The sequence below is a fragment of the Arachis ipaensis genome, chromosome B2 (assembly GCF_059453495.1).
Source record: "Arachis ipaensis isolate K30076 ecotype BB chromosome B2, ASM5945349v1, whole genome shotgun sequence".
Classification (NCBI taxonomy): Eukaryota; Viridiplantae; Streptophyta; class Magnoliopsida; order Fabales; family Fabaceae; genus Arachis; species Arachis ipaensis.
Genome location: NC_142437.1, coordinates 30166282 through 30193348, shown reverse-complemented (window position 1 = coordinate 30193348; position 27067 = coordinate 30166282). Strand labels below are relative to the sequence as shown.

The following is a 27067-nucleotide window of genomic DNA, read 5'->3' as shown; positions in this document are numbered from 1 at the left end:
ATTAGGTAATTTTATTTTAATTTTAAGCTTTTTGTTTTTTATTCTTTTATTTTCAAAAAAAATTTTCAAAATAATAATAATAATAATAATAATAATAATAATAATAATAATAAAATTATTCTATGTTATTCAGAATTTTTAAATGAATTCTAGAGTTTCATGATGATCTGTTGAAGTCTGGCTGGCTGTAAAGCCGTGTCTAAATCCTTTTGGACTGAGGCTTCCTCTTCACATGCTTGAACTATGTATGCTAAAGCTTGGCTGGCCATTGGCCATGTCTATTATTTTGGATCAGAGCTTTCACTGAAAGCTTGGTTGGCTAGTAAGCCATGTCTAATTCCTGGACCGGAGTTTTAGACTAACATCGCATGATTCCTGGAATTCTCATTAGAAATTTTGAAATCCTTATTTTTCTTTTCCAATTAATTTTCGAAAAATACCAAAAAAAATTTATAAAATCATAAAACCAAAAATAATTTTGTGTTTCTTGTTTGAGTCTAGTGTCAATTTTTAAGTTTGGTGTCAATTGCATATTTTTAATTTTCACTAAAAATTTTCGAAAAATTCATGCATGGTGTTCATCATAATCTTCAAGTTGTTCTTGATGATTTCCCTTGTTTGATCTTTGCATTTTCATGTTTTGTGTCTTTTCTTGTTTCTCATATGCATTTTCAATTGTTAGTATCTAAAGTTTGAAAATTTCTAAGTTTGGTGTCTTGCATGTTTTTCTTTTCTTAAAAATTTTCAAAAATAAGTTCTTGGTGTTCATCTTGACATTCAAAGTGTTCTTGGTGTTCATCTTGACATTCAAAGTGTTCTTGCATGCATTAGTTGTTTTGATTCATGATTTTCATGTTTTGTTTCATTTTTACTGTTTAATAAAAAGAAAAAAAGAGAAAAACAACAAAATGACATCTTTTTCTCTTTCTTCATTAAAAATTCAAAAATTAAAAAAAATATATCTTTCCCTTATTTCACTCATAATTTTTGAAAACTTGATTTGATTTAGTCAAAAGTTTTAAAAATTTAGTTATTTCTTATGAGTCAAATCAAATTTTCAATTTAAAAATTCTATCCTTTTCAAATCTTTTTTCAAAAATCAAATCTCTTTCATTTTTTCTTTCATATTTTCGAAAATTTCAAATTGATTTTCAAAATCTTTTTCTTATTTTTGTTTCATATTTTCGAATTCATTACTAGCATTTAAATTCAAAAATTTTAAAGTTTGTTACTTGCCTATTAAGAAAGGTTCAATCTTTAAATTTTAAAATCCTATCTTTTAGTTTCTTGTTAGTCAAGTAATCAACTTTAATGTTCAAAAATCAAATCTTTTTAATCTCCTTTTTTTAAAATCTTTTTCAAATTAAATTTTCAATCATATCTTTCAATCATATCTTTTTCAAAACTTAATTTCAAAATCTTTTCTAACTTCTTATCTTTTCAAAATTTGATTTTCAAATCTTTTTCAATTAATCTTGTCTTGTTTGATTCTTATCTTTTTCAAAACTACCTAACTAATTCTCTCTCTCTAATTTTCGAAAATCACTAACCTCTTTTTCAAAATTCCTTTTTAATTAACTAATTATTTTAAATTTTAATTTAATTTAATTTTTCTTTTTATAATTTTTGAATTTTAACTTTAATTTTAAATTAAAAACAAAAATATTTTTATTTTATTTTATTTAATTTTCGAATTCGTCCCTCTCTCATCTCCTTCTAATTATTTATTTATCTACTAACACTTCTCTTATACTCAAAAATTCGAACCCACTCTTCTCCTCTGTGTTCGAATTTTTATCTTTTCCTTCTTCTATTATTCTCTTCTTATACTCATATAAGGAATCTCTATACTATGACATAGAGGATTTCATATTTTCTTTTCTGTTCTCTTTTTTTTCATATGAGCAGGAACAAGGATAAGAACATTCTTGTTAAAGCTGATCCTGAACCTGAAAGGACTCTGAAGAGGAAGCTAAGGGAAGCTAAAGCACAACTCTCTGGAGAAAATCTGACAGAAATTTTCGAAAAAGAAGGAGACAGGGCCGAAAATAATAACAATGGTGGAGATGCAAGGAAGATGCTTGGTGACTTTACTGCACCAAGTTCCAACTTACATGAAAGAAGCATCTCAATCCCTGCCATTGGAGCAAACAACTTTGAGCTAAAGCCTCAATTAGTTTCTCTGATGCAACAGAATTGCAAGTTTCATAGACTTCCATCAAAAGATCCTTTTCAGTTCTTAACTGAATTCTTGCAGATCTGTGATACTGTTAAGACCAATAGGGTTGATCCCGAGGTCTACAGGCTTATGCTTTTCCCATTTGCTGTAAGAGACGGAGCTAGAATATGGTTGGACTCTCAACCTAAAGATAGCCTGAACTCTTGGGATAAGCTGGTCACGACTTTCTTAGCCAAGTTCTTTCCTCCTCAAAAGCTTAGCAAACTTAGAGTGGATGTTCAAACCTTCAAACAGAAAGAAGGTGAATCCCTCTATGAAGCTTGGGAGAGATACAAGCAACTGACCAAAAAGTGTCCTTCTGACATGCTTTCAGAATGGACCATCCTGGATATATTTTATGATGGTCTGTCTGAATTAGCTAAGATGTCATTGGACCATTCTGCAGGTGGATCCATTCACCTAAAGAAAACGCCTGCAGAAGCTCAGAAACTCATTGACATGGTTGCAAATAACCAGTTCATGTACACTTCTGAAAGGAATCCTGTGAGTAATGGGATGCCTCAGAGGAAGGGAGTTCTTGAAATTGATACTTTGAATGCCATATTGGCTTAGAACAAAATATTGACTCAGCAAGTCAATATGATTTCTCAGAATCTGAATGGATTACAAGCTGCATCCAACAGTACTAAAGAGGCATCTTCTGAAGAAGAAGCTTATGATCCTGAGAACCCTGCAATAGCAGAGGTGAATTACATGGGTGAACCCTATGGAAACACCTATAATCCCTCATGGAGAAATCATCCAAATTTCTCATAGAAGGATCAACAAAAGCCTCAACAAGGCTTTAATAATGGTGGAAGAAACAGGTTTAGCAATAGCAAGCCTTTTCCATCATCCACTCAGCAACAGACAGAGAATTCTGAGCAGAGTCCATCTAGCTTAGCAAATATAGTCTTTGATCTATCTAAGGCCACTCTAAGTTTCATGAATGAAACAAGGTCCTCCATTAGAAATTTGGAGGCACAAGTGGGCCAGCTGAGTAAAAGAGTCACTGAAACTCTTCCTAGTAATCTCCCAAGCAATACAGAAGAGAATCCAAAAAGAGAGTGCAAGACCATTACCTTACTTGGTGTGGCCGAATCCAGAGAGGAGGAGAAGGACGTGAATCCTAGTGAGGAAGACCTCCTAGGACGTTCACTGACCAATAAGGAGTTTCCCTTTGAGGAACCAAAGGAATCTGAGGCTCAACTAGAGACAACAGAGATTCCATTGAACCTCCTTTTACCATTTATGAGCTCTGATGACTATTCTTCCTCTGAAGAGGATGAAGACATCAGTGAAGAGTAGGTTGCTAAATATCTAGGAGCCATCATGAAGTTGAATGCCAGTTTATTTGGTAATGATACTTGGGAGGATGAACCCCCTTGTTCTCCAATGAACTCAGTGCATTGATAAGGCAGACATTGCCTCAGAGGAAACCGGATCCCGGAAAGTTCTTCATACCTTGTACCATAGGCACCATGACCTTTGAGAAGGCTCTGTGTGACCTTGAGTCAGGGATAAACCTCATGCCACTCTCTGTAATAGAGAAACTGGGAATCTTTGAGGTACAAGCTGCAAGAATCTCACTAGAGATGGTAGACAAATCAATGAAATAGGGTTATGGATTAGTAGAGGACTTGTTAGTAAAGGTTGAAGGCCTTTACATCCCTGCTGATTTCATAATCCTAGACACTGGGAAGGATGAGGATGAATCCATCATCCTTGGAAGACCCTTCCTAGCCACAGCAAAAGCTGTGATTGATGTGGACAGAGGAGAGTTGGTCCTTCAACTAAATTAGGACAACCTTGTGTTTAAAACTCAAGGATCTCCTTCTGTAACCATGGAGAGGAAGCATGAAAAGCTTCTCTCACTGCAGAGTCAACCAAAGCCCCCACAGTCAAACTCTAAGTTTGGTGTTGGGAGGCCACAACCAAACTCTAAGTTTGGTGTTGGGAGGTCTCAACAATGCTCTGAACATCTGTGAGGCTCCATGAGAGCTCACTATCAAGCTATTGACTTTAAAGAAGCGCTTGTTGGGAGGCAACCCAATGTTATTTAATTATATCTATTTATTTTCTATTGTTATTTTATGTTTTTTAGGTTGATGATCATGTGGAGTCACAAAAACTACTGAAAAATCAAAAACAGAATGAAAAATAGCATTAAAAACAGCTCACCATGGAGGAAGAACTTACTAGCGTTTAAACGCCAGTAAGAAGCATCAAACTGGCGTTTAACGCCAGAAAGAAGCATCAAGCTGGCGTTAAACACCAGAACCAAGCACCAGACTGGCGTTTAACGCCAGAACAGAGCATGGACTTGGCGTTAAATGCCAGAAACACGCAGCAAGCTGGCGTTTAACGCCAGACATGCATTCTAAGGGCGTTTTGCACGCCTAATTAGAGTAGGGATGCTAAGTCCTTGACCCCTCAGGATCTGTGGATCCCACAGGATCCCCACCTACCCCACCTCTTCTTCTCTCTTCTTCACACCTTTTCATAACCCTCTTCCCCAAATACCCTTCACCAATCACTTCCATACATCTTCCCCAAATACCTTTAACCACTCACATCCATCCACTCTTCCCCATAAACCCCACCTACCTCCAAAATTCAAATTCTTTTCTCTCTCAAACCCAACCCTAATGGCCGAAACTTACCCACCTACCCCACCCCTATATAAACCCATCAACACTACTCCATTTTCACACATTACAACCACCACTTCTTTCCCTTGGCCGAATACACTCTCTCCTTCCATCTCCTCCATTTTCTTCTTCTTCTACTACTTTCTTTCTTCATTTGCTCGAGGACAAGCAAACCTTTTAAGTTTGGTGTGGTAAAAGCATTGCTTTTTGTGTTTCCATAACTATCAATGGCACCTAAGGCCAGAGAAACCTCAAGAAAGAGGAAAGGGAAGGCAATTGCTTCCACCTCTGAGTCATACAAGATGGAGAGATTCATCTTAAAGGTCCATCAAGACCACTTCTATGAAGTTGTGGCCAAGAAAAAGGTGATTTCTGAGGTCTCTTTTAAGCTCAAAAAGAGCGAATATCCGGAGATCCGACAAGAGATTAGAAGAAGAGGATGGGAAGTTCTCTCTAATCCTATTCAACAAGTCGGGATATTAATGGTTCAAGAGTTCTATGCAAATGCATGGATCACTAGGAACCATGATCAAAGTGTGAACCCAAACCCAAAGAACTGGCTTACCATAGTTCGGGGGAAATACTTAGATTTCAGTCCGAAAAATGTAAGGTTGGCGTTCAACTTGCCAATGATGCAAGAAAACACACGCCCCTACACTAGAAGGGTCAACTTTGATTAAAGGTTGGACCAAGTCCTCATGGACATATGTGTGGAAGAAGCTCAATGGAAAGTTGACTCAAGAGGCAAGCCGGTTCAATTGAGAAGACCGGACCTTAAGCCTGTAGCTAGAGGATGGTTGGAGTTCATCCAACGCTCAATTATTCCTACTAGCAACCGGTCTGAAGTTACTGTAGACCGGGCCATCATGATCTATAGTATCATGATTGGGGAGGAAGTGAAAGTTCATGAGATTATACCTCAAGAACTCTACAAGGTGGCTGACAAGTCCTCCACTTTGGCAAGGTTAGCCTTTCCTCACCTCATTTGCCACCTCTATAATTCAGATGGAATTGACATAGAGGGAGACATCCTCATTGAAGAGGACAAGCCCATCACTAAGAAAAGGATGGAGCAAAAAAGAGATCATAGACCTCAACAAGAGCATGAGGAAATTCCTCACCATGAAATCCCTGAGATGCCTCAAGGGATGCACTTCTCTCCACAAAACTATTGGGAGCAAATCAACACTTCCCTAGGAGAATTAAGTTCCAACATGGGACAACTAAGGATGGAGCACCAAGAGCACTCCATCATTCTCCATGAGATTAGAGAAGATCAAAGAGCTATGAGGGAGGAGCAACAAAGGCAAGAAAGAGACATAGAGAAGCTCAAGAGCACCATTGGTTCTTCAAGAAGAGGAAGATGCCACCCTCACTAAGGTGGACCCATTCCTTAATCTCTTTGTCTATTTATTTTTCTCTGTTTTTCGTTTACTATGCTTTATGTTTATGTTTGTGTCTTATTACATGATCATTAGTATTTAAGTGTCTATGCCTTAAAGTTATGAATGTCCTATGAATCCATCACCTTTCTTAAATGAAAAATGCTTTAATTACAAAAGAACAAGAAGTACATGAATTTCAAATACATCCTTGAAATTAGTTTAATTATTTTGATGTGGTGACAATACTTTTTATTTTCTAAATGAATGCTTGAACAGTGCATATGTCTTTTGATATTGTTGTTTATGAATGTTAAATATGTTGGCTCTTGAAAGAATGATGAAAAGGAGAAATATTATTGATAATCTGAAAAATCATAAAATTGATTCTTGAAGCAAGAAAAAGCAGTGAATACAAAAGCTTGCGAAGAAAAAAAGAAATGAAAAATGGCGAAAAAAAAAGAGAAAGAGAAAGAGAAAGCAAGCAGAAAAAGCCAAAAGCTCTTTAAACCAAAAGGCAAGAGCAAAAAGCCAATAGCCCTTAAAACCAAAAGGCAAGGGTAAAAAGGATCCAAGGCTTTGAGCAACAGTGGATAAGAGGGCCTAAAAGAATAAAATCCTAGCCTAAGCGGCTAAACCAAGTTGTCCCTAACCATGTGCTTGTGACGTGAAGGTGTCAAGTGAAAACTTGAGACTGAGCAGTTAAAGTTGAGGTCCAAAGCAAAAATAGAGTGTGCTTAAGAATCCTGGACACCTCTAATTGGGGACTCTAGCAAAGCTGAGTCACAATCTGAAAAGGTTCACCCAATTATGTGTCTGTGGCATTTATGTATCCGGTGGTAATACTGGAAAACAAAGTGCTTAGGGCCACGGCCAAGACTCATAAAGTAGCTGTGTTCAAGAATCAACATACTAAACTAGGAGAATCAATAACACTATCTGAATTCTGAGTTCCTATAGATGCCAATCATTATGAACTTCAAGGGATAAAGTGAGATGCCAAAACTGTTCAGAGGCAAAAAGCTACTAGTCCCGCTCATCTGATTGGAGCTAAGTTTCATTGATATTTTAGAATTTATAGTATATTCTCTTCTTTTTATCCTATTTGATTTTCAGTTGCTTGGGGACAAGAAACAATTTATGTTTGGTGTTGTGATGAGTGGATAATTTATACGCTTTTTGGCATTATTTTTACATAGTTTTTAGTATGATTTAATTAGTTTTTAGTATATTTTTATTAGTTTTTAAATAAAAATCACATTTCTGGACTTTACTATGAGTTTGTGTATTTTTCTGTGATTTCAAGTAATTTCTGGCTGAAATTGAGGGACTTGAGCAAAAATCAGATTCAGAGGCTGAAGAAGGACTGCAGATGCTGTTGGATTCTGACCTCCTTGCACTCAAAGTGGATTTTCTGGAGATACAGGAGTCCAAATGGCACGCTCTCAATTGCGTTGCAAAGTAGACATCGAGGGATTTCTAGAAATATATAATAGTCCATACTTTGCTTGAGTTTATACGACGCAAACTGGCGTTCAACGCCAGCTTTCTGCCCTATTCTGGAGTTAAACGCCAGAAATAGGTTGCAAAGCAGAGTTAAACGCCAGAAATAGGTTACAAACTGGTGTTTAACTCCAAAAAGAGTCTCTACACATGAAAGCTCAATGCTCAATCCAAGCACACACCAAGTGGGCCCGGAAGTGGATTTTTGTATCATTTACTTAATTCTGTAACCCTAGTAACTAGTTTAGTATAAATAGAACTTTTTACTATTGTACTAGGGGTCTTTTTCCTATTTTCGAATTCATATGCCATTTTGGGAGGCTGGCCATTCGGCCATGCCTAGACCTTGTACTTATGTATTTTCAACGGTAGAGTTTCTACACACCATAGATTAAGGTGTGGAGCTCTACTGTTCCTCATGAACTAATGCAAAGTACTATTGTTTTTCTATTCAACTCAAGCCTATTTCTTCTCTAAGATATTCATTCGCACACAAAAACATGATGAATGTGATGATTATGTGACGCTCATCACCATTCTCACCTATGAACGCGTGCCTGACAACCACTTCCGTTCTACATGCAAACAAGCTTGAATGTGTATCTCTTAGCTTCCTGATCTATGATTAGAGTCTTCGTGGTATAGGCTAGAATTATTGGCAGCCATTCTTGAGATCCGAAAAGTCTAAACCTTGTCTGTGGTATTTCGAGTAGGATCTGGGAAGGGATGGCTATGACGAGCTTCAAACTCGTGAGTGCTGGGCATAGTGACAGATGCAAAAGGATTACTGAATCCTATTCCAGCAAGATTGAGAACCGACAGATGATTAGCCGTGCGGTGACAGTGCATTTTAGACCATTTTCACTGAGAGGACAGGATGTAACCATTGACAACGGTGATGCCCAACATACAGCTTGTCATAGAAAGGAGTATGAAGGATTGGATGAAGGCAGTAGAAAAGCAGAGATTCAGAAGGAACAAAGCATCTCCATACGCTTATCTGAAATTCTCACCAATGAATTACATAAGTATCTCTATCCTATTTCATGTTTTATTTATCTTTCAATTATTAAAACTGTATAACCATTTGAATCCGCCTGACTGAGATTTACAAGGTGACCATAGCTTGCTTCAAGCCGACAATCTCCGTGGGATCGACCCTTACTCACGTAAGGTTTATTACTTGGACGACCCAGTGCACTTGCTGGTTAGTTGTGCGAAGTTGTGACAAAGAACTTAGATTATGAATGTGCGTATAAAGTTTTTAGCGCCGTTACCAAGAAAAGAACGATCACGATTTCGTGCACCAGGGATTGTTAATTAGACTGAAGATCTTTAGCTAGTTGCCTATTTCATTTATGGTTTAGTCTGTTTATAAGCTTTGATTCTCTGTTGGAAGTTCTAGGATTGCCTTTGGCTTTCCCAGGACATTACATGTTAGATATGTGGGTACTGTTACCATACTGAGAACCTCCGATTCTCACCCATGTGGATTTTGTGGTTTTCAGATGCAGGACGTGAGGCTCCTCGCTGAGGCATGCTGGACACTTCTGGATTAGCGAAGATGCTTAGCTCTCGGGACTTTATTTTGGTTTTATGTACTTACTTAGATACTTATTATCTCCACTATATACATATATACTGTACTGACTGCTCTTAGAGGTTATTTTGGAGAACAGGTTCTGTAACTTGTCTTTTGGGTTTCTTTTGGGTTCCTTACTTTATATACATATGTATACTTCTATGCTCGGACCGGTTATATTCGCAAACCAGGTCTTGAGTTTTGATATCCGTATTTTTGGCACTCTCTTGTTTATATACTCGCGTTAGTTTATCCTTTATCTGTTGCGTTACGTTATCGATAAGAGTGTTGCACTTTTCAATTTAACGATTTTGTTTTACTCCTTTTTCTGCAAAGGCTCCTAGTTATAAACATTTTTCACACTACTATATATACTAAATTTTATTTTTAGCGATCGTAATACCTCGCCACCTCTATTTTATAACTTAAGCATAAGGTTCTGTGTGGTAGGGTGTTACACCTTGGGTGAAGTTTCTGATTGTATCGCCGAGCTATATGTTGTTGCATAGCTCGGTGTGTGATTGCTGTTGAAGATCGGAGTTCTTCAAGGAGGTCCAGTTCGGATTGTCGAGCTTTATCTGTTGTAGTATGGTCTGCCATTTGAGTGCGAAGTGAGGCCTGAGAGATCTCCACAGGTATCATTGCGTCGGAGCCATACGCCAGTCGAAAAGGTGTTTCCTTTGTTGTTAAGTGGATGGTGGTATTATATATATCCCCATATGATCTCTGGAATGAGTTCGGCCCAAAGGCCTTTGGCCTCATCGAGTTTCTTCCTTAAGGCATGCATGATGACTTTATTTGCGGCTTTTGCTGACCCATTTGTTTGTGGGTATTCTACTGATGAGAAATATTGTTTGACTTTTAAGTTCTGCAAAAAGGAAATGAATTTTTGATTGGCAAACTGGCGGCCATTATCAGTGATAATGTGCTGAGGTATGCCAAATCTACAGATAATATGTTTTCATACAAAGGAAACCATTTGTTGTGAGGCGATTTTTGCTAAGGGTTGTGCCTCTATCCATTTTGAAAAGTAATCAATTGCTACTAAGAATTTTACCTGCCCGACCGCTAAGGGGAAGGGACCGAGGATGCCGAGCCCCCATTGGTTTAACGGCCAACTTACCTCGGAAGGAGTTCTACTGGAAGGTGTCAGACTGTGTTTCTGGTAGTTGTCACAGCTTTTCACTTTTGTTTTACAATCTTGTTGTAGCGTTGGCCAATAGAAACCAGCTCAAAGGATTTTAGAAGACAGACTCTAGGCTCCGAGGTGTGTACCACAAATACCTTCATGTGCCTCGGCTAGCGCAAGATCGGCTTCTGATCTGCAAAGACATTTTAGTAAAGGACGAGAGAATCCTCGTTTATATAGGCAATTGTTATATATAGTAAAAAACGAAGCTTGTCCGCGAAAGTGCCGAATGTTTTCAACTTCGCCTGGCAAGATCCCTGTCCGAAGATAGTTTATGTATGGTATTCTCCAATCTGCGTCCTGTGTGACACTTAGAACTTCTGTTAATTGTATACTGGATTTAATTAGCGTAGATTGGTAAAGGGAGGAATTATTTGTTTGAGTGCTGGCGAGCTTAGATAGGATGTCAGCTTGGCTATTGTCCTCCCGAAGTATATGTTCAATGTCACATTTATGAAAGTTTGAAAGTAAGGTTTGAAAAATGGCAAGGTATTTGGATAATAAAGGGTCTTTTACCTGGTATAACTCATTTATCTGCTGGACGATGAGCAGGGAATCACAGTATACTTTAAGCTCGGCAATGTTGATTTCGGCAGTGAGTCTGAGGCCGACAATAAGAGCTTCATTCTCACTCTGGTTGTTACTTGCCTTGAAGGAAAAGTATAGCAATTGTTCGATGACATTGCCATTTCCTTCGTCTAGGATGATTCCAGCTCCACATCCGTGTGGGTTAGAAGAGCCGTCTACATATAAAGACCATTCGGTTGAATCTTTGGTTGCGTCTGGGACTGTCAATGAAATTGGCTAGGAATTGAAATTTGATGGATGATTGGTCTTGGTATCTGATATCAAACTCGGAAAGTTCCACCGACCATTTTACTAGTCGGCCAGCTAGTTCTGGTTTTTGAAGGACTTGTCGTAAGGGTTGATCTATCCGGACATAGATGACATGATTTTGGAAATATGGCCGAAGTCTTCGTGCCGAGAAAACAAGAGCTAAAGCTAGCTTCTCAATGCTCGGATAGCGAAGTTCTGCATTATATAGTGTTTTGCTAGTGAAATAGATCGACAATTGCTGCTTTTGCCTTTCTGCAATAAGAACGGAGCTTACAGCCCAGTTAGTTACAGATAAATATAAAAATAGTGGTTCCCCTTAAAGGGGTGTTTGTAAAATTGGTGGTTTTGAAAGAGTTTCTTTGATAGTTGTGAATACTTGTTCACATTCATCGGTCCAATAGAAAAGCTTTTTTCTTTTTTAAACAGAAAGATTTAGAAGCTAGGTAAGGTAAGAATCTAGAGAGTGCAGCAAGTCTTCCTATTAACTGTTGGACTTCTTTGATAGTTTGTGGGCTTTTCATATCCAAAACAGCGCAGCATTTTTCTAGATTCGCTTCAATTCCTCGGCTGGTGAGCATGAAGTTGAGAAATTTTCCACTTTGTACGCCAAAGGCGCACTTTTCGAGGTTTAATTGCATGTTGTATTTTCGGATTTGACTGAAGATTTCTGCAAGGTCATCAAGGTGGTTGTTGCCGATCTTCGTTTTGGCGACCATATCGTCAACATAGACTTCAATGTTCCTGCCGATCTGTTGGGCGAATACTTTATCCATTAGGCATTGATATGTTGCACCTGCATTCTTAAGGCCAAATGGCATGATTTTGTAATAGTAGTTTCCATTTTCAATAATAAAAGTGGTCTTACTTTGATCGGATGGATGCGTTTGGATTTGGTTGTAACCAGAGTATGCATCCATAAAGCTTAGTTTTTCATAACCAGAAGCATTGTCAACTAAACAATCAATAGATGGTAAGGGATAAGAGTCTTTTGGGCATGCTTTGTTGAGATCGGTGAAATCAACACACATGCGCCATTTACCGTTATGCTTTTTCACCATGACGACATTCGCCAACCATGTTGTGAACCTGATTTCTTGAATGAAGCCGGCATTGATGAGCTTCTTGGTTTCTTCCAGAGGGGCTTGTTCTCGATCATGGCCGAGGTTTCACTTTTTCTGTGCTATAGGTCGGACAAATGGATCCAATGCCAGTTTATGGGATATGATGGATGGGTTAATTCCTGGCATGTCAATTGGGGTCCAAGTGAATAAGTCAGAGTTTCGTTGGAGGAATGTCTGGAATAAAGTCTTCTCCTCCTTGCTTAGAGTGGATCCCACGTAAGTGAATTTTTCTGGGTTATCTGCAAAATAGATTTTATGCAAGTCCTCGGTTGGGGTTGGTCGTTCGAGGATTCCTGCCCTGGGATCAAGGTCGGCCAGGACTGGTAGCTCATCTTGGTTGTTGATGTTATGCACATGAGATTGGATACTTCGGTTAGGTCTTTTAAAACTGTTGTTGTAGCATTCTCTGGCCTCTCGGGAATCACTGTGAATAGTTGCAATTGTATTATCCTGTAAAGGGAACTTAACACAGAGATGAATTGTAGAAACAATAGCGCCGAACCTATTTAAGAAAGATCGGCCAAGTATCAAATTGTAAGGATTAAAACAGTCAACGACCAATTATTGATTATCTGAAGTTTTTAATAAGGGGACCTCACCAAGTGTGGTTTGGAACCACACAAAACCCATAATCGGGACCCTCTCACCAGAGAAACTAACCAGGTCTCCAGTGGAAGGTTGGAGGATGTTGTTGCTTAGCTTTATCTTTTGAAATGTTGAGTAAAAAAGAACATCAGCACTACTCCCGAGGTCCAGTAAAACCTTTTTAACTAGGAAATCTCCGAGCTAGAGGGAGATTACAACGGGGTCATCTAGATTTGTTACGTTGGTGTTGAAGTCGGAGGCTTGAAATGTTATTTGAGGAAAGTATGGAGGTGTCTGATGATGATTTTGACTGGCTTCTATTGAAAGCATAGCTCAGTAAGACTGCTTTCTTGCCGAGCTTGTAGCGCCTCCACCTGCAAAACCTCCAGAAATACAGTTAACGATATGTCTCGGTTGGTCGGGAGGATTGGTATTCGGTCGATCTTTATCTCGGCCATGCTGTGCTGCCGAGCTTTGGTCACCAGGGGGAGGTGCGCGCTGTTGTATATGGCCTCCGATGTACTTATCGAGATGAGCTTGCCGAGCTAACCGCTGTAAAAGGTCTTTGGCGATGACACACTCGTCAGTGGTGTGTTCGTGCTTTTAATGAAAAGTACAATTTTTTGATCTGTCTGCACCCTTTGAATCTGGATAGTTGCTGGCTTTTCGTGGTGGTTTGATCAACTTTGAATTCAAGATTTCCTTGATGATGTCGTCACGCTTGGTGTTGAACTGAGTATAAGATTCATGTCGGGGAGTTGGCTTGAAATTTTTCTTGCTATCTCGTGTTTTATCGTCTTCTCTGTATTGTGGTCTCTCCGTTTTCCAAGCTTGTCGGAGTTCTTCAATGTCAATCTGACCTTTTGCCTTTTCATGAAACTCGGCCATAGTTTTAGGTTTGGCCCCAGCAATAGTTTCCTGGAATTTTTCTGGTCGGAGTCCGCTTTTGATGGCGTGCAATTCCACCTCAGGGTGGAGATCTGGTATACTCATAGCTATTTTTGTGAAGCGCATCATGTAAAGCCCGGTTAATTAACGGCTAATTAACCCATAAATGAGAATTTATTCTAGAAAGCCTAAAATGATATTTTTATGGCTTAATATGATAGAGGAAATTGAGACGAGAATTTCGGTACCAATTTTATGGAAATCGGACCAAGATTGGACCGAACGGGCCAAACCGGTCCAACCGGACCCAAAGTGGGCCCTTGGCCTAACATAACTAAACCAAAACCCTAGTTTTCAGCACTCTCTCTCTCCTCACACAACACCAAACACGCTGAAAAAGAGAGGAAATGGGGGAAGAACACTCTCTCAAACCTCTATCTCTCACTTGATCTTCAAACCACCATAACTTTTGATCTAGAGCTCCGATTGCCGCTCCGTTTGCGGCCACGCGTTCACCGCGGAGAGCTCTACAAAACCCATACAACTAATCTTGAGGTAAGCCACGTGTTTCTGTTCGAAATTCCAGCCCTTATTTTCGAGTTTCATGGGTAAAATGTTGAGATTTTGGGTTCTTTGATGTTATAGGACCCAACTCTCTTGAAGGAGAAGGTTAATCTTGTCTCCTTGGACCTTGGGTGTGGTAAGATTCTCAACCCTAGTGTGATTTTGTTGTTCTATGATGTTTGGGTTTTGAGATGTTGTGTATGAGTATGATGGTTGTGGCTTAGGTTGTGTATGTGTGGGTATTGGAGCTTGATTGGTGACTTTGAAAAGCTTGGAAAGGGTTTGGTGGTGAAAAATCTGTTCTTGGAGGTGTTGAGGCCTTGAGAGCTTGTGGATAAGTGGTTTGGAAGTGCTCCGGGGGAGCTTGGGAAAATCGGCTAAGGTATGGTTTCGGTTTCCCGTATCTAATATGTAATGTGGTAGGAAATACTTAGGCTAGAGGCCCTAAGATAGGCATTGAATTGTTGATGTTGTTGAATGATTGAGATATATGATGTGGTCATATATGTGATGATGATTATTAATGCCTTAGTGGTATGATGTATGAGAAATATGCATGTTGTGATATATATACTTGATGACTGGTTATGGTTGAATTGTGGGTTGAACCATGTTGATGGTGAGTATGATGTTGATTGTGTACAATAATAATTTATTGGAATTGGTGTTGTTGAGAATCGGCATGAGGAATAGTATATGATATGTCAATGTGTTTGAGTTTGAGCCACTTGGGTGAAGTGGGGTAAAATGATGAGATAGTGATTTTGGTAATTTGTGGTAATGTGTCAATGTGTGAGTTGAGGAGGCTTGATGTTGAATTTGATATATTTTGATTGATTTCAAAGAAACGGGATGAACTTGGCATGTTTTGATTGGTTTTGAAAAGAGTTGGAAATGGCTTGTTTTGAAATTGGCACTTTGTGGTTTTGTATGAAAATATGGTTTTTGGGCACACTTTGGCGGGACATAACTTGGACTACGGATCTCCGTTTTGTACCAAATCTGTTTAGAAATGAAATTGGATCCGGGATGTCCATGCCGTTCAAAGAACGGGTGAAAGACGATTTAAAATGAGGAAGTTGTGTCCGTTGGAAGATTGGGGTTTAAATCTGTGAATTCTGCAGCTTTTAACTTAGAAAATTTTTAGCAGAATGACCCCTTGCGCGTGGGCGTACCTGGCGCGTACGCACCGATCTTCCAGAAAGCGCCATCCACACGTGCGCGTGATGTGCGCGGGCGCGCCGATTGTGCTGCACCCAATGCCCAGCCATTTTCCAGAGAGTTATGCCAGAACTGTGCCAGTGTTGTGCCTGGGGCACGAGAACACCCGCGCGTACGCGTGGTTGGCGCGTGCGCGTCGATTGGCAAATCTTTAATCCACGCGTTAGCGTGCATGACGCTTGCGCGTCGATGAGTTTTTGAGGCCATCCACGCGTGCGCGTGGAGTGCGCGTACGCGTGGCCCTGTTTTCATCCCAAAGTTGATTTTTGAGTTTTAAAAGCCAAATCTCATACTTCTAAGCCTCCGATCTCACCATTTATGTCTTAAATCATTATGACATGCCTAGCTATTAAAAAGGGGCTAGTGAATGAGGTAACTTGCGAGTGAAGCAAGGGAAAAATGAATGATCAATGAGGATCAAGATGATTATGTGAGATGCGGAGGATGGTGGTGGAAGTGCTTGTTAAGCCATGGGCCGAAAGGCTGTAATTGCTAATGAAACGGCTGGTTATGGATTTAACCGTGAGCCGGAAAGGCTGTGTATAATATGAATATTGGCTGGTTCTGGACTGAACCGTGAGCCGGATGGCTGATATGGATGTTGATCCATGGATGAGAATTTATGCATGCTTATGCTGAATTATTGATAATTGAGATTTGCACTTCCACTATCAGAGGCACGAGATCCCTGGGAGGAAGCAGTGGCTAGCCACCACGTGCTCCAGGTGGAGGCTCGAGACTCTGTTGACCCTATGTCGTAAGTGTGGCCGGGCACTGTGAAAGACCCGGATGAGCTCGCCCCCGAAATATTCACCAGTGAGGGTGATGGATATGGATCATGTTTATGATCAAGTTTATAACGAGTATAACTCGAGTTGGGGATGCGCGACAGAGGGACAGTCCAATGGTTAGCTACCAGGACTTGTCGGGTTGGCTCTATAACCGACAGATGATATCATCAGCCACTAGGGACAGGCATTCATCATATGCATACTATGTGAATTGTTTGAGATTGCCTATTTGACTGCATATTACTTGCTAATTGTCTAAATGTCTTAACTGCTCCTATTTGTATATTCTTTGTCTGATATAATTGTGTTTGCTATTATATACTCCTGCTGGTGGTTGGGAGGTTTGAAGGAATTGGAAAGGGAAGTATTAGTTAGACTGAAGAATCTTTAGTCAGATACCCTTATATGGTTTAGCTTGTTTATAAGCTTTGATATTATCTGGAGGAAGTTCTAGGATTGCCTTTGGCTTTCCTCTATTATTATGTATTATATATGTGGAAGCTGTTACCGTGCTGGGGACCTCTGGTTCTCACCCATGCGGATTTTGTGGTTTTCAGATGCAGGACGCGAGGCTTCTCGTTGAGGCATGCTGGAGACTTCTGGATTAGCGAAGATCCTTTGTTCTTGGGACTCTGTTTTGGTTTATATATCTTGTTTAGATACTTTTATCTCCATTAAATAATACAAACTGTGATGACTCCTTCTAGAGGGGATTTTGGAGAATAGGTTGTATGTATTTGTGTCCCTTTGGGGTTTCCTTATTTTATTATATGTATATATTATTATGCTCGGACCGGTTATCTTCGCAGCCGGATTTTGAGTCTTGATATTCCCGTTTTTGACACTCTTTATATATATGATCTTGCGTTAGCTTATCCTTTTCTCGTTACGTTATCGATCGGAGTGTTGCGCGTTCGAGTTACGGTTTTTGTTTACCCCTTTTTCTACAAAGGCTCCTAGTTATAATCAATTATTCATACTACTATACGTACTAAATTTTTGTTTTAGAGGTCGTAATACCTTGCCATCTCTGTCTTATGACTTAAGCATAAGACTCTGTATGGTAGGGTGTTACATTATGGTATCAGAGCAGTTCGTTCCTATAGAGCCTGAGGGATGGACTGACTATGCTTCTGTGCATTCTCTGTGTGTGTGTTATGTGCTATTAGTATATCTGCTTGATATAATTGGCCTAAACGTTCATGAGCATGCATTTGGGACTTTGAAGCACTAGACTTCCGATATTGAGACTGATCAACTTAATATCGATTGTTGGGTGTGTATAGGAACCAGATGGCGCCTCGTGGACGCGGTAGAGGTAGTGTGAGAGGTCGTACGAATGCTCGTGCACCGGAGAATAACCCTAATGACCCGGTGAACTTTATGGCTGCGTTGGAGAACATGGCTGCTGCTATGCAAGCCACTGCTGAGGCTCTTGGTCAACAGATGAACAACCATGGTAATGATGGAGGTGGAGTTCAGGGTCCGATGACCTTGGCAAACTTTTTGAAGGTTAATCCGCCTAAGTTCAAGGGAACTACTGGCCCGACTGAGGCTGATACATGGTTTCAGGCTATAGAGCGAGCATTACAAGCACAAGTGGTACCTGAAGGACAGCGTGTCGAGTTTGCCACTTATATGCTCACCGGTGAAGCATCGCATTGGTGGCAAGGCATCCGACGTCTTCTGCAGTAGGGTGATGACTATATCACCTAGAATGTCTTTCAAAAAGAGTTCTATAAGAAGTACTTTCCGACTTCTGCTAGGACGGCTAAGGAACTTGAATTGTTACAGCTGAAGCAGGGTACTATGTCCATATCAGAGTATACTGACATGTTTGAGGAGCTGTTCAGGTTCTCTCGTATGTGCCAAGGGACTCCGGTGGAATATGAGGAATGGAAGTGTGTTAAGTATGAAGGAGGACTCCGTAGTGATATCTTCAGTTCAGTAGGACCAATGGAGATTAGGACTTTCTCCGAATTAGTGAACAAGTGTAGGGTTGCTGAGGAGTGTGTGAAAAGGGCAACCGCTGAGAAAGGGAGTCACAAAGGTTCATTTCCACAGAACCGAGGGAAGGGCTTTGCACCTAGAGGTCCGTCTTTCAAGAGGGGAAGCTCTTTCAGGAGGCCCAACAACAACAACAATTTCCAAGGGAAGAAGTTTGGGAAGCAACCTCAGAATGAACAAGCTTGTACTAGGTGTGGGAGTCACCATCCGGGAGTACCATGCAAGGCCGGATGGGGTTTGTGCTACAATTGTGGAAAGGCGGGGCATAAAGCCGCAAGTTGTCCAGAGAAGCAAAAGCAAGGTGCTGGGAAAGCACAACAGACTGGTCGGGTGTTCACCACCTCAGCTGTGGGTGCAGAGGGATCCGAGACACTCATTCGAGGTAACTGTGAAATGGCTGGTCAAACTTTAAATGCTTTATTTGATTCGGGAGCATCGCATTCATTCGTTGCATTTGAGAAAGCCCATGAGTTAGGGTTGAAGATCGTAACCTTAGGTTATGACTTAAAAGTGTATAATGCTACCCATGAAGCCATGGTAACTAGACTAGGATGCCCGAAAGTTTCGTTTAGGTTCAAGCAGCGTGATTTTGTCCATAATCTAATCTGCTTACCGATGATCGGTCTTGATCTTATCTTGGGATTGGACTGGTTATCCGAAAACCATGTCCTGCTTGATTGTTCTACCAAGTCGGTGTACTTTATGCCGGAGGATACAGAAGGGCCGGTTGTGGTGAATAATTATTACTTGAATTCAATGATGGTGAACTGTTCTGGAACCGAATGTCAGGGTATCCTGTTGTTAACCGCGGGTGTTTCGGGTGATGATCAAAGGTTGGATCAGATTCCGGTAGTGTGTGAGTTTCCGGAAGTGTTTCCCGATGATATTGAGGAATTTCCACCTAACCGAGAGGTCGAGTTTGCTATTGAATTGGTGCCTGGGGCGGGACCAATCTCAAGTGCTCCTTATAGGATGTCACCGTTAGAGATGGCCGAGCTAAAGTCTCAGTTAGAGGAATTGTTGGGTAAGAACTTTATCCGACCAAGTGTTTCCCCGTGGGGAGCTCCAGTGTTACTGGTAAAGAAGAAAGATGGAAGTATGCGACTCTGTGTGGATTACAGGCAGCTGAACAAGGTCACCATAAAGAATAAGTACCCATTGCCGAGGATTGATGATCTCATGGATCAGTTACAAGGAGCTGGGGTTTTCTCTAAGATTGATTTGCGATCCGGTTATCACCAGATAAGGGTGAGGGGTGAGGATATCCCTAAGACCGCTTTCAGGACTCGTTATGGTCATTACGAGTACACTGTAATGTCCTTTGGATTGACGAACGCTCCTGCAATATTCATGGATTACATGAATAGAGTGTTCCGTCCGTTTCTGGATAAATTCGTGGTTGTCTTCATTGACGATATACTAATTTACTCCAAGACTGAAGAAGAGCATGCGGAACACTTGCGGACCGTGTTGCAGATTTTAAAGGAGAAGAAACTCTATGCGAAACTGTCTAAGTGTGAGTTCTGGAAGAGTGAGGTGAAGTTTTTGGGTCACGTGGTGAGTAAGAAGGGAATAGCCGTAGATCCAACCAAGGTAGAAGCTGTGATGGATTGGAAGCAACCAACCACAGTAACTGAGATAAGGAGTTTTCTGGGTTTAGCTGGCTATTACCGAAGGTTCATCAAAGGCTTTTCGCAATTAGCTTTGCCGTTGACAAAGTTAACTCGCAAAGACACTCCGTTTGTTTGGACTCCTGAGTGCGAGGAGAGCTTTCAGACATTGAAGAAAAAGTTGACCACTGCACCTGTGTTAGTGTTACCTGAGCCGAATGAGCCATTTGAGGTGTATTGTGACGCCTCATTGAAGGGTCTAGGGTGCGTGCTGATGCAGCACCATAATGTGGTGGCGTATGCCTCACGACAGTTGAGACCTCATGAAGTTAGTTACCCTACGCACGATTTGGAACTCGCTGCGGTTGTGTTTGCCTTGAAGGTGTGGAGGCATTATCTCTATGGGGTTAAGTTCCAAGTTTTCTCTTATCATAAGAGCTTGAAGTATCTCTTTGATCAGAAAGAGCTTAATATGAGGCAGAGAAGGTGGATGGAATTGTTGAAGGACTACGACTTTGAGTTAAATTACCATCCTGGAAAGGCGAATATAGTGGCGGATGCGTTAAGTCGAAAGTCGTTATATGCGTCTTGGATGATGCTTCAAGAGGAGAAGTTGCTCAAGGGATTCGAGAGTCTAAAAATTGGTGCTCGAGAAGTATCTGGAACCTTGTGTTTGAGCCGATTAGAAATCTCGAGTGACTTTAAGTCCAAACTCCTAAAGGCTCATGAAAATGATGAAGCGTTATGGAAGGTGTTACCGGCTATCGAGCAAGGAAAACAGTGGAGAGTGTCGGAAGAAAAAGATGGGTTATGGAGATTCAAGGGTAGGATCATTGTGCTGGATGTTGGCACTTTGAGGCAAGATATCTTAAAGGAGTCACACAAAAGCGGATTCTCCATTCACCCGGGAAGTACTAAGATGTACCATGATTTAAAGGCGATGTTTTGGTGGCCGGGTATGAAGAATGATGTGGCGGAATATGTTTCAAAGTGCTTAACTTGTCAAAAGGTAAAGATTGAACATCAAAGACCTTCCGGGATGTTGCAACCCTTAGAGGTTCCGCAATGGAAGTGGGAAAGTATTGCAATGGACTTTGTGTCGGGATTGCCAAGGACTAGGACTGGTTTTGATGCTATCTGGGTGATCGTGGACCGACTGACGAAGTCAGCTCACTTTTTACCCGTTCGGATGACTTACACCCTTGAGGAGCTAGCTCGGTTATACATAAAGGAGATTGTGAGACTCCATGGTGTACCTGCTACTATAATCTCTGATAGAGATCCTCGTTTCACTTCGAGGTTCTGGGGTGCATTTCAGAAAGCTTTTGGAACTCGATTAAGCTTGAGTACAGCGTACCATCCCCAAACAGATGGTCAATCCGAGAGGACGATCCAAACACTAGAGGATATGTTGAGAGCTTGTGTTTTGGACCAACCGGCGAGTTGGGATCGGTATATGCCGTTAGTAGAGTTTGCATACAATAATAGTTACCATGCGAGCATCGGAATGGCTCCGTATGAGGCTTTGTATGGGAGAAAATGTCAATCTCCACTATGTTGGTATGAAGCTGGAGAGAAAGGCTTGTTGGGGCCGAAAATGATAGCTGAGACCACTGAACAAGTCAAGAAGATCCGAGATAGGATGCTTACGGCACAGAGTCGTCAAAAGAGTTACGCCGATCAAAGGCGGAAGCCCTTAGAATTTGAGGCAGGAGATCATGTTTTCCTGAAAGTTACTCCAACTACAGGAGTAGGTAGGGCAATTAAGGCAAAGAAGTTGAATCCTCGATACATTGGTCCATTTCAGGTCCTGGAGAGGGTTGGACCGGTGGCGTATCGGATGGCTCTACCACCTTATCTCTCGAACCTGCACGACGTGTTTCACGTGTCGCAGCTTCGGAAGTACACTCCTGATGCTAGCCATGTGTTAGAACCTGAGTCGGTTCAGTTAAGGGAAGATTTGACGCTTCCAGTGGCTCCGGTCAGAATTGATGATACTAGTATTAAACGGTTGCGTGAAAAAGATGTTTCATTAGTCAAAGTGGCATGGAGTCGAGGCGGTGTTGAGGAACACACTTGGGAACTTGAGTCGGAGATGCGAGCGGATTATCCGCATTTATTCTCAGGTAATTGCATTTGAATTTTGTGGGCAAAATTCCCAATTAGGTGGGTAGAATGTAAAGCCCGGTTAATTAACGGCTAATTAACCCATAAATGAGAATTTATTCTAGAAAGCCTAAAATGATATTTTTATGGCTTAATATGATAGAGGAAATTGAGACGAGAATTTCGGTACCAATTTTATGGAAATCGGACCAAGATTGGACCGAACGGGCCAAACCGGTCCAACCGGACCCAAAGTGGGCCCTTGGCCTAACATAACTAAACCAAAACCCTAGTTTTCAGCACTCTCTCTCTCCTCACACAACACCAAACACGCTGAAAAAGAGAGGAAATGGGGGAAGAACACTCTCTCAAACCTCTATCTCTCACTTGATCTTCAAACCACCATAACTTTTGATCTAGAGCTCCGATTGCCGCTCCGTTTGCGGCCACGCGTTCACCGCGGAGAGCTCTACAAAACCCATACAACTAATCTTGAGGTAAGCCACGTGTTTCTGTTCGAAATTCCAGCCCTTATTTTCGAGTTTCATGGGTAAAATGTTGAGATTTTGGGTTCTTTGATGTTATAGGACCCAACTCTCTTGAAGGAGAAGGTTAATCTTGTCTCTTTGGACCTTGGGTGTGGTAAGATTCTCAACCCTAGTGTGATTTTGTTGTTCTATGATGTTTGGGTTTTGAGATGTTGTGTATGAGTATGATGGTTGTGGCTTAGGTTGTGTATGTGTGGGTATTGGAGCTTGATTGGTGACTTTGAAAAGCTTGGAAAGGGTTTGGTGGTGAAAAATCTGTTCTTGGAGGTGTTGAGGCCTTGAGAGCTTGTGGATAAGTGGTTTGGAAGTGCTCCGGGGGAGCTTGGGAAAATCGGCTAAGGTATGGTTTCGGTTTCCCGTATCTAATATGTAATGTGGTAGGAAATACTTAGGCTAGAGGCCCTAAGATAGGCATTGAATTGTTGATGTTGTTGAATGATTGAGATATATGATGTGGTCATATATGTGATGATGATTATTAATGCCTTAGTGGTATGATGTATGAGAAATATGCATGTTGTGATATATATACTTGATGACTGGTTATGGTTGAATTGTGGGTTGAACCATGTTGATGGTGAGTATGATGTTGATTGTGTACAATAATAATTTATTGGAATTGGTGTTGTTGAGAATCGGCATGAGGAATAGTATATGATATGTCAATGTGTTTGAGTTTGAGCCACTTGGGTGAAGTGGGGTAAAATGATGAGATAGTGATTTTGGTAATTTGTGGTAATGTGTCAATGTGTGAGTTGAGGAGGCTTGATGTTGAATTTGATATATTTTGATTGATTTCAAAGAAACGGGATGAACTTGGCATGTTTTGATTGGTTTTGAAAAGAGTTGGAAATGGCTTGTTTTGAAATTGGCACTTTGTGGTTTTGTATGAAAATATGGTTTTTGGGCACACTTTGGCGGGACATAACTTGGACTACGGATCTCCGTTTTGTACCAAATCTGTTTAGAAATGAAATTGGATCCGGGATGTCCATGCCGTTCAAAGAACGGGTGAAAGACGATTTAAAATGAGGAAGTTATGTCCGTTGGAAGATTGGGGTTTAAATCTGTGAATTCTACAGCTTTTAACTTAGAAAATTTTTAGCAGAATGACCCCTTGCGCGTGGGCGTACCTGGCGCGTACGCACCGATCTTCCAGAAAGCGCCATCCACGCGTGCGCGTGATGTGCGCGGGCGCGCCGATTGTGCTGCACCCAATGCCCAGCCATTTTCCAGAGAGTTATGCCAGAACTGTGCCAGTGTTGTGCCTGGGGCACGAGAACACCCGCGCGTACGCGTGGTTGGCGCGTGCGCGTCGATTGGCAAATCTTTAATCCACGCGTTAGCGTGCATGACGCTTGCGCGTCGATGAGTTTTTGAGGCCATCCACGCGTGCGCGTGGAGTGCGCGTACGCGTGGCCCTGTTTTCATCCCAAAGTTGATTTTTGAGTTTTAAAAGCCAAATCTCATACTTCTAAGCCTCCGATCTCACCATTTATGTCTTAAATCATTATGACATGCCTAGCTATTAAAAAGGGGCTAGTGAATGAGGTAACTTGCGAGTGAAGCAAGGGAAAAATGAATGATCAATGAGGATCAAGATGATTATGTGAGATGCGGAGGATGGTGGTGGAAGTGCTTGTTAAGCCATGGGCCGAAAGGCTGTAATTGCTAATGAAACGGCTGGTTATGGATTTAACCGTGAGCCGGAAAGGCTGTGTATAATATGAATATTGGCTGGTTCTGGACTGAACCGTGAGCCGGATGGCTGATATGGATGTTGATCCATGGATGAGAATTTATGCATGCTTATGCTGAATTATTGATAATTGAGATTTGCACTTCCACTATCAGAGGCACGAGATCCCTGGGAGGAAGCAGTGGCTAGCCACCACGTGCTCCAGGTGGAGGCTCGAGACTCTGTTGACCCTATGTCGTAAGTGTGGCCGGGCACTGTGAAAGACCCGGATGAGCTCGCCCCCGAAATATTCACCAGTGAGGGTGATGGATATGGATCATGTTTATGATCAAGTTTATAACGAGTATAACTCGAGTTGGGGATGCGCGACAGAGGGACAGTCCAATGGTTAGCTACCAGGACTTGTCGGGTTGGCTCTATAACCGACAGATGATATCATCAGCCACTAGGGACAGGCATTCATCATATGCATACTATGTGAATTGTTTGAGATTGCCTATTTGACTGCATATTACTTGCTAATTGTCTAAATGTCTTAACTGCTCCTATTTGTATATTCTTTGTCTGATATAATTGTGTTTGCTATTATATACTCCTGCTGGTGGTTGGGAGGTTTGAAGGAATTGGAAAGGGAAGTATTAGTTAGACTGAAGAATCTTTAGTCAGATACCCTTATATGGTTTAGCTTGTTTATAAGCTTTGATATTATCTGGAGGAAGTTCTAGGATTGCCTTTGGCTTTCCTCTATTATTATGTATTATATATGTGGAAGCTGTTACCGTGCTGGGGACCTCTGGTTCTCACCCATGCGGATTTTGTGGTTTTCAGATGCAGGACGCGAGGCTTCTCGTTGAGGCATGCTGGAGACTTCTGGATTAGCGAAGATCCTTTGTTCTTGGGACTCTGTTTTGGTTTATATATCTTGTTTAGATACTTTTATCTCCATTAAATAATACAAACTGTGATGACTCCTTCTAGAGGGGATTTTGGAGAATAGGTTGTATGTATTTGTGTCCCTTTGGGGTTTCCTTATTTTATTATATGTATATATTATTATGCTCGGACCGGTTATCTTCGCAGCCGGATTTTGAGTCTTGATATTCCCGTTTTTGACACTCTTTATATATATGATCTTGCGTTAGCTTATCCTTTTCTCGTTACGTTATCGATCGGAGTGTTGCGCGTTCGAGTTACGGTTTTTGTTTACCCCTTTTTCTACAAAGGCTCCTAGTTATAATCAATTATTCATACTACTATACGTACTAAATTTTTGTTTTAGAGGTCGTAATACCTTGCCATCTCTGTCTTATGACTTAAGCATAAGACTCTGTATGGTAGGGTGTTACACATCATGTAATCTCTTAGGCTTTTATGCTGGCCTTGTTTGATTGTGTTCAGGTAATCAGAATCATGCAGATAGATTGCTGATCCTGCAAAATGCTCCTCGAATGATTTTGACAGGTCTCAAAAATGATAGAACCTGCAGGCAAAGAACAAAATCAATCAAGTGCAGGACCGTCTAAATAAGATGGAAAACAACGACATAAAACTTTATCGGATGCACCATTTACTATGATTATGGAGGTGAACTTTTTGATGTATTTCTTCGGATCACCTAACCCATCATATGGGGTTAAGGTAGTTGGTAGAGTGAACCTCCTGGGTAGCACGAAGTTCATCACCTCGGCCGTGAATGGTCCGGGCGAATTTTCTGGGTTGTTATCTTCGTTCTCCGGCCGAGCTTCTTCATTGTACTCAGGCTGTTCTTCTTCACGCCGAGCAGTTTCGGAGACATGAATCGGTCCAGACTGATGCTCGGCTTCTTCTATTCGCTCTTGTCGGTCATTGTTATTTTCAATCCGAGCATTATTCATATTAGCAATCTGATTTGCCATTCTTTGGTTCTCTTCCGCATGCGCTGGTTGACTTGTTGTAACTCGGTCACCATCCGAAGAAGTTCAGATGGCGTAGGTGGAAGTTGCTCAGCCATGGCTTTAGGTGAGAACGCCGAGGCTGATGAAATAAAGAAAGAATTATATTCTAGGCCCACGGTGGGCGCCAATTGTTCTTGTGTGGATACCTTGAGGGAAGCTCGGCTTCTATAAGTCGACGCCGAGTTGTTTCCTTCGACGCCGATCTGTGAACTTTGGGAAGTCCGAGCTTGCGCTTGTAAAGAGAGTAATAAAAAAATGGGGGAGTGTACCTGCAAAGGCATTCCGAAGTTTAAATTAGTATTCAGAATTCAATGTATCTTTTAAGGATAAAATATCATACCTTTATAGGTGGAGCATAAAGGTCGGTTACATTACCGTTGATCATCTGAATCGAAGAGTAATTATTAGGTTTTAATAGATGATGATACTTGATCGAACGTTATGATTTCTAGGATGTAGTCTGTTAGGTTCGTGCGACGCCGAATTATAACGTAAATCGCCGAGTTATGACATACAACGCCAATTTATGACATGCAATGCCGATTTATAACGTCGATTATGTAGTGGTCCAGATCAGAGACTTATAAAAGTGTTGAGATATATACAAGTAGATGTTAGCAGTATTTACCTT

General features: G+C 41.0%; 1 non-coding gene across 1 annotated transcript; it reads right to left on the bottom strand.

Annotated features, from left to right (window-relative positions):
* Positions 1-2440: 2440 nt before the first annotated feature.
* LOC148573467 (small nucleolar RNA R71) lies at positions 2441-2548 on the bottom strand. Its single transcript, XR_015905482.1, has one exon. It is a non-coding gene; the product is annotated as a small nucleolar RNA R71 (small nucleolar RNA).
* Positions 2549-27067: the final 24519 nt, after the last annotated feature.